This window comes from Acinonyx jubatus, chromosome B4 (assembly GCF_027475565.1).
Source record: "Acinonyx jubatus isolate Ajub_Pintada_27869175 chromosome B4, VMU_Ajub_asm_v1.0, whole genome shotgun sequence".
NCBI lineage: Eukaryota > Metazoa > Chordata > Mammalia > Carnivora > Felidae > Acinonyx > Acinonyx jubatus.
In genome coordinates, this window is record NC_069387.1 from 76,624,753 (window position 1) to 76,638,534 (window position 13,782).

Sequence of the window (13,782 nt, forward strand, 5' to 3'; positions counted from 1 at the left end):
AGAGAGCGAGAGAGAGCAAGACAGAGTGGGAGCAGGATAGGGTAGAGAGAGAGGGAGACACAGAATCCGAAGCAGGCTCTGTGCTGACAGCACAGAGCCTGGCATGGGGCTCGAACCCACGAAGCATGAGATCGTGACCTGAGCTGAGGCTGGACGCTTAACCGACTGAGCCACCCAGGCACCCCTCTCCTTTTTTTTAAAGTTTATGTATTTACTTGAGAGAGAACGTGCGTGTGCATGTGCGTGCACACACTAGCATGGGGAAGGAGCAGAGGGAGAGGTAGAGAGAAAATCTCAAGGAGGCTGTGCGCTGACGGTGCGGAGCTCAGTGTGGGGCTCGAACTTGTGAACTGTGAGATCACGACCTGAGCCAGAATCAAGAGTCAGATGCTTAGCTGACGGAGCCCCCCAGGCGCCCCATGCCCTTCAAGTCTCCTGACAGCCAGCCTGTGTTTGTAGCAGAGGAGCAGGAGTGGCAGTGGCAGTGGCAGTGGCAGCATCATAGTCACGTTTATTGTGTGTTTATTCTGTGCCGGGTACGGTAGTAAGTACTTTTTGTGACTCTGTATTTCATTCTCACAACCTGATAAAGTAGCTAGTGTTGGTCATTATCCCTGTTTTATCGGTGAGAAACCTGAGTCTTAACAACCTAAATAAGTTGACAAAGGCCCTGACAGCTAATAAGCAACAGAGCTAGGTCTTGAATCCAGGTCTTTGTTGTATCAAAGCCTCTATAAAAAACCTCTCTGCTGCTTTCTAAGAAAGAAGAGAGCGAGAATATAGAATATTCTGGAATACGAATACAGTGACTAGAGGGGTTAATACACTTTACATAATAAGCATGCATTTTGCTTTACCCCATAGCAGCTGCAGTCTGTGTTCCCTAAGAGGGTAAGGGGGAAGAAGATCAAAGGCCACCTCCTCTTGAAGGGCAGTGAGGAAGAGAGGCCATGTAGGAGGTTCGGAGCTGCCCGGCCTTGGGGAGCAGCATCATGCTGGCTCAGCGCTGGAGCAGGTACACAGCACTGCTGTAGTGCCAGGTATGGCTTCCTGCGACCAGGATATGGGCAGGAAGGGTGTCAGCTGCTCCCAGTGTGGGTTGGAGGGCACGAGGTTACAAGGTCAAACCGAATGAGAAAGTGTATACAGAAGCACCTGGAAAACAGCAAAGCCACAGATAGATGTGGCACCAGCATTGCCTTCATCCGGCTTAATTTGGGGGAAAGACCATAACCAGCTGCTGTGATCTCTGAGGCACATGCAGGGGCTTTGCTTTTTGCCGGAGTTAAAGGTATTAAGCAAGAGAGATTCCTTCGTTGACCCAAGGATTGGACTAGATGACTTGGGGTGGTGAAAAGCATTCAGGACCAGACGCCGGGAGACCTGGGACCTGGTAAACCTCAGCTCTGTGATGTCAGTGTGCACAGAGCTCTCCCTGCTTGCTTTCTTGTCTGTAAAGTGAGGAGTTAGATTTTTTTGAAGCTTTTTAAAATTGCCGTATGGTATGACAATTAAGATCAGAGACTCTGGAGTCAGATCGCCGCAGTTTGATTTTAAGTTTTGCCACTTAATAATTGTGCGGTCTTGGGAAAGTTACTTGACCTTTCCACCTCAATTTCATCATCTGTAAAATAGTACCTACCCATTGCTGGGTGACAGATATTGTATAGGCATCTTAGTAGGGTGCCTGCCACATAGTAAATGCTTAATGCATATTCACTGTTACTCTTCAGGTAAGTTCATGGTATAGTTATCAATGACCCAAAGCAATAAAAACATAAATTTGAGATTTAGAGGTCTCTCTTGCTCAATCCTCAGGGTAGTGGAATAGAGACTTGGAAGATGAGGGCTCTAAATATTCATAGTTCAAACAGAAGTACAAGCCTAATCAGAATTTGTCCGTGTCTCATGTCCTGCTTGAGTTCAGTATTTCTAAAGGTGGCTTAGTACCAGGACACAGGTACTGAAGAAATTCAGGCCAGCTGTGCCTTTGCTGGAGCCTTTCCTGAGGCATACTGGGACTAAAGTTGTGATTTCACCTGAGGGGCCCACTAAGCAGATTGGGATTAAGAAAGGCATCTGGGAGCGCCTGGGTGGCTTAGTCGGTTAAGCGTCCGACTTCAGCTCAGGTCACGATCTCACGTTCCGTGAGTTCGAGCCCCGCGTCGGGCTCTGGGCTGATGGCTCAGAGCCTGGAGCCTGCTTCCGGTTCTGTGTCTCCCTCCCTCTCTCTCTGCCCCTCCCCCGTTCATGCTCTGTCTCTCTCTGTCTCAAAATAAATAAACGTTAAAAAAAAAAAATTAAAAAAAAAAAAAGAAAGGCATCTGGACTCTTTTCAACATGAGGTAGTTGTTTTGACAGTACAGGCCATTTACTTCTGAACACCTTCCTGGTCTGAAGTAGAATCTGTTTATTTTTTTATTTTTTTAAAGATTATTTGTTTATTTTTGAGAGAGAGAGAGAGAGAGAGAGAAACAGGAAACGAGCAGGGGAGGGGCAGAGAGAGAGGGAGACACAGAAGCAGGCTCCAGGCTCCAAGCTGTCAGCACAGAGCCCGACGTGGGGCTCGAACCCACGAACTGTGAGATCATGACCTGAGCCAGAGTCGGATGCTTAACCGACTGAGCCACCCAGGCGCCCCTAGAACCTATTTAGATTCAGCATTATAATTTCCTTTATTAAAGCAGGGAAACTTTGAGAGGACATTTGCTTGTTGCCTGCCATATTGGCTCTATAGCTAGAAGTCAAATGCCAAACCACCGTTGACCAGCGGATACCTGACTCCTGCCCTTACTACTGCTGTAGCTGCCCTGCAGATCAGCTGTATTTGTATTATTATTGGATAGAAGACCACTCTGTGCATGCACACTCTGAAAGCAATAGGCAGAGAGGATTTGCCCCTGGTAGAAGTTACCGGAATTAACAGTTTGAGTTAGGCAGGAAGAGCTAACAACTACTGTAAGTCAAACTGGCCACTTGCCTGGTACAGAAGAGGTACATAGGTCTGGGAGAATAAGGTATATATGTTAGGTTTAGGCAGGCAAGAATTGAAGGCTAGAGAAGGCAGCTAAAAACAAGAGGGTTGGGCAGTGCCAGAGATCAAAACAGTTAAGATCTATGGCCCAAACTCTGGGAGACAGTCATAAGTCAGTGTCAGTAACAGCTATAGCTAGATAGACTCAGAGGACATTGGTTTTCAGCTACCTTCTTGTTGGGCCCCTCAGTGTTCATTACAGCCAGAAGGTCATCAGGTACCTGCAGGTTACCTTTGCCTTAATTGAGATGATGACCTCACAGGAGAGGGAGAACTTGGTTGAGTGGAGAGCCACTCTCCTGAGCCGTGTGTCCCACAGCAAACCAGGGGCTGGGTAATAAACCTGTCTCTCTAAGAAGCTTTCTGTTCTGTGATATAGTCCACCCTGTGTTGAGCACTCTTCTCTGTAATGTCCTTTCAATCTATACTTTTTGTGTGATTAAAAAAGTTAATCTGATCCTGGGGTGAGGGTGAGGAAATGCTAATAAGTTGGCTGCACTGCAGTGCTTTGGTAACTGTGTAGATTTATTGTATTGCATTTGCAGTATGCTAGGATTTGTGTGGCATGTGTAGGAATGGGCTCGTACCTGGTCTTACACAGTGTCCCTTTCCCTTATCGTAGACCCGGAAGAGGATACATCTTACCCTGAATTAGCAGTGGTGAAGCTCCTCCATCCTGCGCTCCAAGCCCCACGTTGCTAATTGGAAATGAAAAGCCTGTGCTTTTCAAAAGGTTCATTTTATGCCCGAATGACATATTTATTAATTCTCCATGCCATAACTCGTTAAGAGCTGTTCCACTGCTCTTAATGGGCCTTGTGTTCAAATGCGTTCAGTGGCTGTTTTTATAAACTGATATTTCCCCTTGGGCAGTAAACCACAATTCAATTTCAGTTTTCCTTTTAACTCGTTTACTTCACAAAGATCTAATTTAAGACAGATTAGGTAAAATATTATTGGACTGCATGGACACCAAGTTATTCTTGCTTAAGAAGTATTCTTGTAAGAATCCAATGCCTGCTTTTCCTTTCCACTCATCCTGGGCTTTGAAGAATCCAGTGTTTGAACAAGGGACGAATCTCCTTTTCTGGATTCTCATCAGCAGTTTAATGATGATTACTGAGATTTTATTAGCCACGCATGGGGCATGCTTTAAATATACATATTGTTTTAGTTAGCCCATCACCAGTCAGGCCGCTTCATTTTCTCTCTTGTATGCTCTGTCCTGCTGAGAAGAGGGCCTAAAAGCCTGGCAGATAGGGCAGGGGAATGCGGCCTGTGGGCAGCTGTGCCGTGGGGCTGCTCCCTGCTGCCCCCTGCCCACATAAGTGTAGTTCTCAAGATAGTATCAAATGCTGTTGACCCTGAACTTGACAGAGTATCCCATGAAGGAGCAAAATAACCAATTCAGGAGAGTTCCACCAAGATGTAATGTGAAAGAATAAATAATAATAGGCTTTCTCCTCCAAAGTATGGTTTGCTGCTTTGTTATACTTAATCTTGGATGCTTCTGCGTATTTTCTAAATCAGAGTCACAGATGTCAGAGCAGGAAAGGACCTGGGCACGCCCATCAGGCAGCCCTCTCTCTCATATTATAGACAAGGAAAATCGGATCCAGAGAGATGCAGTCCAGGCCGTACAGCAAGGTAGAAGCAGTTGAAGCAGGAGAACTTAAGTGTTTTAAGACAAGTGTTTTGAAACCCCACTGTTTTAGGGACCTGGGAGGTGACCTGGTGGTTCCCAAAATCCTGGTGAGCACAGATTCCTCTGCAGCTTATTGCATCAGAACCTCTGGGGTGGGACTTGTGAATTTGCATTTTTTTAAAAAGCTACTCACATAATTCCTATGCAGCCAGTCTGGCCTAGGTCTGGAATTGGTGTTAGTGTATAACAGGGATCAATCGCCTATGTCCCATGGGTCAGGTCATCTCTGCCATTTGTTGTTGTGTGGCCTGTGAGTTCACAAGGGTTTGTACATTTGTAAATGGTTACGGAAAAGTCAAAAGTCACAATATATTGTGATGTGTGAAAATTACATGAAGTTTAAATTTCCTTGTCCATAAATAAAGTTTTATTGAAACACAGCCACTCTTACTTGTTTACATATTGTCTGAGGTTACTTTTGCACCACAGGGACAGGGTTGAGTTGACTGTGTGGCCCACAGAGCCTACGGTATTTACTGTGTGGCTCTTTACAAGTCAAATTTGCTGACTCCTGATATATACTATTATATTTCTCATATAAGCACCACACGGACCAGCGTCAAAAGGGAGATTCCTAAGCTTCGAGAACTTGTGTTAGTTCAAACACCATCTTGTTTTATGCTAAATATGCAGTTATGAAAAACTGCATATAAATTAAGTATATGTAAATAATAATTTTTTAAAAATTTTTTTAACGTTTATTTATTTTTTGAGACAGAGAGAGACAGAGCATGAACGGGGGAGGGGCAGAGAGAGAGGGAGACACAGAATCGGAAGCAGGCTCCAGGCTCTGAGCTATCAGCCCAGAGCCCGACGCGGGGCTCGAACTCACGGACCGTGAGATCGTGACCTGAGCTGAGGTCGGACGCTTAACCGACTGAGCCACCCAGGCGCCCCTGTAAATAATTATTTTAACAAAAAGTGTGTTTTATTGTAATACAACTCGCTACTTGAAGTATGGAGGATTCCTCTTCATTTCAGGAAATTTAGTGTGGCTTATATGTTTGTTTCTCTTTGAATAGAAAAAAATACCTTGTTTTTCTACTTGATGAAGATCTAGGATGGAAATATTTAGAAAGGAGTGCTGATAAACTATTTATTCTGTGTGCAGTGTTCAGTACGATTCATTATGAAATTTCTACTTCACATTTAAAACATTCTTAATAAAGCCCATATACCTATAAAGCTGTAGTTTTAAAATTCACTGAAGATCCCTACTTTCCTCGCCAGCTCTTACTAATTCAGGATCTTAGCTGCCTCCTGGTTTTTCTTCAACCAAAGCTAACAGTTTCAGTGTCTTACTGTCTTCCTTTTCTTTTGCCTTTCCTTCTTGTCGCTCACCTCGCACATACAAGCATTTGTTCATTAATCAGGCAGCAGAGATTTATTAATGCGCAGATGCTGACTCTGCGATAGGAAGTCCCCTCGGTGGCACCTCGAGACCTGTCTTTCCACCATGATCAAACTAAAAGATAAGAGGAACGGAAGGTGCAGGGGACGTTACTTTTAAAAGTCCTCTTCCCTGTCTTCTTCTAAGGCAGGTGGGTGATGTTGTCAAGGCCCGGCCTGGTGGTTTTGAGATCCTGGGACATGGGCCAGCACTTCTTTCATTGTTGCTTAGGCTTTTCTGTAGTGTACCCCAGGGGCTCACATTTCTCATTCACCAGAGAATCCATCCCCCACACCAGTTTCATTCTCTGCCAGATTGCCGCTAAACTGCCTCTCAATCTGGCACAGTAGAAGCTGTAAAGAGGCTCTCAACTTGGCATAACATGCTGCTCTGGGCTGCGTGACCTTCAATAGGTGGTGTCCCTCTCCTGAGCTTTTGTAAAATGCATAGAGGATAACAATCCCTCCTCAACCATACTTCACAGGAATATTATGAGGTTGAATGGGGAGGTTATTTGAAAGGCTTGGCATTTTCATAGAGGGAGTTGCTATAGAAACAGAGGCCTACAAGTACTTCAGAGAGGGGGTTTCGGGAAAGGCCCCGGGGTCTTTGTTTCTTTGGGTAGCCAAAATGTGGAAGACCCGGCCTCTGACCTGTTTTCAGCCTAACCCTGGGTCTACCGCTCCCTCTTGCTTTTAGGATTCGGCTTCCCTGCAGCATGCCCTGCCGGAGCCAATACCCTCTAGTAACAGGAAGAACGATTTCGCACTGCAGTCTCTAGGGATAGTGAATTGAGCATTTCCAGAGTGTACGTGGCTCAATACCAGCACTGCTTTTCTACTTGGGAGAGAAAGACGTGACTGCCAGATTACCAAAGGAAAGAACAGAAGATGAGAGGAAAGGATCTTTTAAAAAATAATAATCTGTCAGCAGCTGTTTATTGGGAGTGTGTGGCATGGGTTGAGCCTTCTCCTGGAACCGTGGGAGGAAGTATGAGATTGATTCCTGCCCTCTAGTTTCAGGGGTAACTGTTGGGGGGAGGCGCCGGGAAAGAAGGGTTTAAAAAAAAAAAAAAAAAAAAAAGGCGGCCCAGTCAGTTAAGTCAGTTCGAATTTAGCTCAGGTCATGATCTCATGGTTCATGAGTTCGAGCCCCACATCAGGCTCCACACTGACCGTGCAGAGCCTGCTTAGACTTCTCTCCTCCTCTCTCTGCCCTTCCCCCACTTGCGTGCTCTTTTGCTCTCTCTCAAAATAAATACTCTTAAAAAAAAAAGTTCAGAAAAGGGAGAGGTCAGAGTCATTGGGGATATTTCATTAAAAAATGGGACCTCAGGGTGAAATTCAAAATCACACCTCCTTTCTGGGAAGAGGGGGTATATTTGGAGCGTGTGCCGGAAGGAGCAGTATCTGTAAGGCCTTAGCTCTTCAGCTCCTGATGGGTACATAGATAGATGTTAGTGGTATCATTCTTTAGACCTTTTTATATGTCTTACACTTCTTAAAATGGTTCACTGTTTTGTTTTGTTGCTGTGGTGTGTTTTTTACTGAGATATCATTCACAAGCTAGACAGTTCGCCATTTTCAAGTGTGCTTTTCATTGGTTTCTTGTTCACGGGTCGTGCAGTTGTCACCACTATCTAATTCCAGAACATTCTTGTCACCCCAGTGAGATCCATTAGCAGTGACTCCCCCATTCCCCTCTCCATCCAGCCCTAGGCAGCCACTGACCAACTTTTTGTCATAGATCTGCCTATACTGGGCCTTTCATATAAGTAGAATCCTACAATATGTGACCTTTTGTGTCTGAATTCTTTTCAGGATTTTCAAGGTTCACCCATGTTGTGGCATGTATAATCCTTAATTTCTTTCTTTCTTTCCCTTTTTCTGGGTCCAGATGTGTTTAGTTTCCAAAAAGCTCCTCAAATCACTCTGAAGTTCAGAATGGGTTAGGAACCACTTTTAGTTATTACTATTCTTAATTCTACTATTTGGCTTGGAATAAAGCTAATTTTTAAAAGTTTATCAATAACACCTTACTAGACACTCTTCAGGTAATAATGTATGTATTTTTATTGTGGTAAAATAGATGTAACATAAAATGTATCATTTTAACTATTTTGTATTAAAATTTTTTAAAGTTTCTTTATTGGGGCACCTGGCTGGCTCAGTTAGTTAAGCGTCTGACTTCAGCTCAGGTCATGATCTCACCATTCGTGAGTTCGAGCCCCACATCGGGCTCTGTGCTGACAGCTAAAAGCCTGGAGCCCACTTCAGATTTTGTGTCTCCGTCTCTCTCTCTGTGCCTCTCCCCGCTCACACTCTGTGTGTGTGTGTGTGTGTGTCTCTCTCTCAAAAATAAACGTTAAAAAAGTAATAATAAAGTTTATTTTGAGAGAGAGAGAGCACGAGTTGGGGAAAGGCAGAGAGAGAGAGGAAATGGGAGAGAAGCCCAAGCAGGCTCCGTGCTGCCAACACAGAGCCTGACGCGGGGCTTGAACTCATGAAACCAAGAGTCAGATTATTACCTAAGCCGAAAGCACAAGTCAGATGCTTAACCAATTGAGCCACCCAGGCACCCCTTAACCATTTTTAAGTACCCAGTTCAGTGATATTAAATATATCCACCATGTTGTACAATCATCACCACCATCCATCTCCAGAACTTTTTCAACATCCCAGAGAGAAACTTGTATCCATTAAATGGTCACTCTCCATTTCCCCTCCTCCAGCCCCTGGTAAACTCCATTCTACTTTCTTTCTCTGTGAATTTGCCTATTCCAGGTTCCTCGTAGAAGTGGAATCCTATATCCTATATCTGTCCTTTTGTGTCTGTCTTATTTCACTTAGCATGATGTCTTCAGGGTTTATCTGTGTTGTAACATGTGTATGAATCTTACTCCTTTTAAAGACTGACTGACATCCCATTATATAATGATAGACCACATCTTGTTTATTCATTCATCATTGATGGACATCAGGGTCCTTTCTGCTTAGTAGTATTTTGAATAATGTATTAATGAACATTCGTGTGTGAGTTTTTGTGTGAATACCTGTTTCCAGTTCTTCTGGTCATACACCTAGGAGAGGAATTGCTGGGTCCTACGGTAACTTTGTGTTTAACTTTTAAAGAACTGGCAAACTGTTTTCCAAGATGGCTGTACCATTTTACAGTCCCGCCAGTAATGTGTGAGGGTTCTAATTTCTCTATATCCTTGCCAGCACTTTTTCTTTTCCATGTTGTTGTTGTTGTTCATTATATTCATCCTGGTAGGTGTGAAGTGCTGTCTCATGTGGTTTTATTTTCATTTCCTTAAAAACTTTTGATGTTGAACATCTTCTCGTGTGCCTATTGGCCATTTGTCTGCTTTTTCTAATCTGTTTTAAAACTAGATTGTCTTTTTACTGCTGCTGAGCTCTAAGAGTCCTTTTCTATTTTGGCTGCTAGATCCTTATTAGATTCACAATTTGCAAATATTTTCTCCCATTATGTGGGGTTTTTTTTTAACTTTCTTGATAGTGTCATTTTGCACAAAATTTTGAATTTTAATGAAGTCCAATTTATCTCTTTTCAGTTTGGTTGCTTGTGCCTTAGGTGTCACAAATATGACACCATTGCCTAATCCAAAGATGTGAAGATTTACACTTTTGTTTTCTTCTAAGAGTTTTATCATTTTAGCTCTTACATTCAGGTTTTCATTCCATTTTGAGTTAATGTTTGTATAAGATGTGAAGTACAGGTCCGGATTCAATTCTTTTGCATGTGGTTACCCAATTGTCTGAGCGCTAATTATTGAAGGCTACTCTTTCCCTTTGAATTACCTCGGCACCCTTAAAAAAAATCAATTAACGTAGATGTATGGGCTCATTTCTGAATTCTCAGTTCTGTTCTGTTGATAGATATGTCTATCCTTATGCTAGCACCACAGTCTTTTTTTTTTTTTTTAATGTTTATTATTTTTGTGAGAGAGAAAGAGAGAGATAGAATGCAAGCAGGGAGGGGCAGAGACAGTGAGAGAGAGACACATAATCTCTGAAGCAAGCTTCAGGCTCTGAGCTGTCAGCACAGAGCTCAACACAGGGCTTGAACTCACGGACCGTGAGATCATGACCTGAGTCAAAGTCAGACGCTTAACTGACTGAGCCACCCAGGTACCCTGCTAGTACCACGGTCTTGATTACTATAGCTTTGTAGTGAGCTTTGTAACAGGGAAGTGTGAGTCCTCAACTTTGTTCTTATTTTTCGAAATTGTTTTGGCTATTTTGGTTCCCTTGCATTTCTATATGAATTGAATATGAATTTTCAACTTGTTAATTTCTGCCCAAAAAAAAACCAGTTGAAATTTTGATTGGCGTTGCATTGAATTTGTAGATTAGTTTGGGGAGGATTGCCATCTTAACAACATTATGTCTTCTAATCCCTGAACACAAGGTGTCTTTCCACTGGTTTGGGTCTTTTTAAAAAATTTCTTTGAATGATGTTTTGTAGTTTTCAGTGTACAAATCTTATACTTCTTTTATTAAACGTATTCCTAGGTATTTTGTTCTTTTGGATGCTCTTGTAAATGGAGTTGTTTTCTTAATTTCTGGATTGTCTATTGCTAGTGTATAGAAATACAACTTACTTTTATGTATTTATCTTGTATCTTGAATCCGTGCTGAACTTGTTTATGAGCTCTAATAGTTTTGTGTTTTGTTCTTGTTTTTAGTTTTGTGTCTGTGTATTCCTTAGAGTTAACTGTATACAAGACCATTTCATCTGAAAATAGAAATTGTTTTACTTGCTTACTTGCCTTGCCTAGAACATCCAGTACAATATGGAATAGAAGTGGTGAGAGGGACATCCTTGTCTTGTTCCTGCTCTTTGGGAGGAAGCTTTCAGTCTTGTCATTAAATGTGATGTTAGCTGTGGTTTTTTCATAGATGCTCTTTATCAGGTTAAGGAAGTTCCCTTCTATTTCTAGTTTATTGGGTGTTTTTATTATGAAAGAGCATTGGGGGGGGGGGCACCTGGGTGACTCAGTCAGTTAAACATCTGACTTCAACTCCAGTCGTGGTCTCATGGTTCGTGGGTCCAAGCCCTGCGTCAAGCTCTGTGCTGACAGCTCAGAGCCTGGAGCCTGCTTCGGATTCTGTGTCTCCCTCTCTCTTAGCTCCTCCCCTTCTTGCACTCTGTCTCTCTTTCTCTCTCTCAAAAATAAAGTAAACATTAAAAAAAATGAAAGAGTGTTGGATTTTGTTGAATGCTTTTTCTGCATCTGTTGAGATGATCATGCAGTTATTGTCCTTTATTTTATTAACGTGTTGCATTACATTGATTTTTCACACGTTAAACCGTCTTTGTATTTCTGGGATAAATCCCACTTGATCATGGTGTATAATACTTTTTTTAATGTTTATTTATTTATTTTGAGAGAGAATGTATGAGCACAAGTCAGGGAGGGGCAGTGAGAGAATCCCAAGCAGGCTCTGCACTGTCAGCTCAGAGTCCGACACAGGGCTCAGTCTCACAAACCATGAGATCATGACCTGAGCTGAGACTGAGTCAGATACTGAACCGACTGAGCCATCCAGGCACCCCCTGTAATCCTGTTTATATGCGGCAGGATTCAGTTTGCTGGTATTTTGTTGAGGCTTTTGTATCTATATTCACAAGGGATATTAGTCTTTAGTTTTATTTTTTTTTTCTTATGGTATCTTTGTCTAATTTTGTATCAAGGCAATACTGGCCTTACAGAATGAGTTGGGAAGTGTGTCATCTTCTGTTTTTTTGGAAGAGTTTGCGAAGGATTGGTATTAATTCTTTAAACATTTGGTGGAATTCATCAGTGAAGCCATCTGGTCCTGGGCTTTTCTTTGTGGGGGATCATTTTTTTAATGCAAGGTGCAGAAGAGTATTTATAGTACAATCCCATCCAAGAGAGAGAGAGTCTTTTTAAGGCTGTATCTGTGTGCTTGTATTTACACAGAAAAGTTCTGAAAAGACATACAAAAAAAGATATATAAGCAGCAAAGCTTATCTTTGGGTAATGAGATAGAACTTAAGTCTTGTGCCTTGTATGTAATTACAAGCATGGACTGCTCTACGTTTTTTAAAAAGCCTACTTAACATGGCCAACATTTGACCATCTGCCCTTTCATCTGCTAGTAAGGTGTTGGTGCTGTGTACTTGCCCCCGGCCTTGTCTCCTTAGAAACTCAGTCTGGTGGGGCCCCTGAACCTCCAGCTTCACAATCTGCTGCACCCCTTCTCTGTTTATCCTCCTGCAACCCCGAATTACTTGTCAGTCCCCCCAAAACAGCCCGCGGTTGTGTGCTACTATGCCTCCATACATACTATGCTGTTCCCTTTCCCTGCCAACCTTTCGCCCTTTATCTGCCAGCCCTTCCCCTGTTATCCTTTAAAACCCCTTCCAGGAGCTCCTGGGTGGCTCAGTCAGTTAAGCATCTGACTCTTGCTGTCAGCTCAGGTCATTCCAGTTCCAGAGATTGAGCCCCACATCGGGCTCAGTGCTGAGCATGGAGCCTGCTTGGGATTCTCCCTCTCCCTTTTTCTCTGCCCCTCCCCCGCTTGCACTCTCTGTCTCAAATTAAGTAAATGAACTTAAAAAAAAAAAGGGGGGGGGGCGACTGGGTGGCGCAGTCGGTTAAGCGTCCGACTTCAGCCAGGTCACGATCTCGCGGTCCGTGAGTTCGAGCCCCGCGTTGGGCTCTGGGCTGATGGCTCAGAGCCTGGAGCCTGTTTCCGATTCTGTGTCTCCCTCTCTCTCTGCCCCTCCCCCATTAATGCTCTGTCTCTCTCTGTCCCAAAAATAAATAAACGTTGAAAAAAAAAAAAAAAGAACTTTCCAAATACTAGTTACCTTCCTTTGTGACCACCCTCCAGCTCACTCTCGTCCCTTTCATTCCCTACCCGAAGGGAGAGAAAACTCTCCCTCCTGCTGCCTCTCATACATTACATGTATTTTTGTTATTGAACTTTGTGTTTACCCTGCATCATAATTACTAGCTCACATGTATGTCTTCTCTAAAAGTACAACTTTATACAGTTTCACACAAAATAGATGCTCAAAAGTATTTTGATTGAATTGAATTCGTGAGACTAGAAAAGCATTCTGGGTCGGACAAGCAACGTGAGCAGAGGCCAACATTTCGAGTTATTGTAACGTGTACTCATTTGGCCAGACAGGAAGATTCGTGGTGGAAAATATGGTTGAATGAATTTGATAAGGGTGATAATAGAGGCTCTTCAAAGGCAGATGGAATTGGGGCACCCGGGTGGCTCAGTCAGTTAACGTCCTACTTTGGCCCAAGTGGTAATCTCACAGTTCGTGAGTCCGAGCCCCGCGTCGGGCTCTGTGCTGACAGCTCAGAGCCTGGAGCCTGTTTCAGATTCTGTGTCTCCCCTTCTCTCTGCCCCTCCCCTGCTCATGCTGTCTCTGTCTCCCAAAAAATGAATAAACGTTAAAAAATAAAAATAAAAAAGGCAGATAGAGCAGACTTGGTAGGTATATATTGATGGAATGAAGAACTCTTCTCACTTAACTTCAAGTCTTTGCTTACATCTTTTTTCTCAGTAGGCGTACCCTGACCATGCCCTTTCAAACTGTCACCTCTGTGTTCCCTCGTCCCCTGACCCCAGCACTCCCCGTTCT

The 13,782-nt window shown here is 43.3% G+C and overlaps 1 protein-coding gene across 5 annotated transcripts in view; it reads left to right on the forward strand.

Annotated features, from left to right (window-relative positions):
- The window catches only part of SCN8A (sodium voltage-gated channel alpha subunit 8), a 175,590-nt gene that overhangs the window by 66,007 nt on the left and 95,801 nt on the right, over positions 1–13,782 (forward strand). The window lies entirely within an intron of this gene.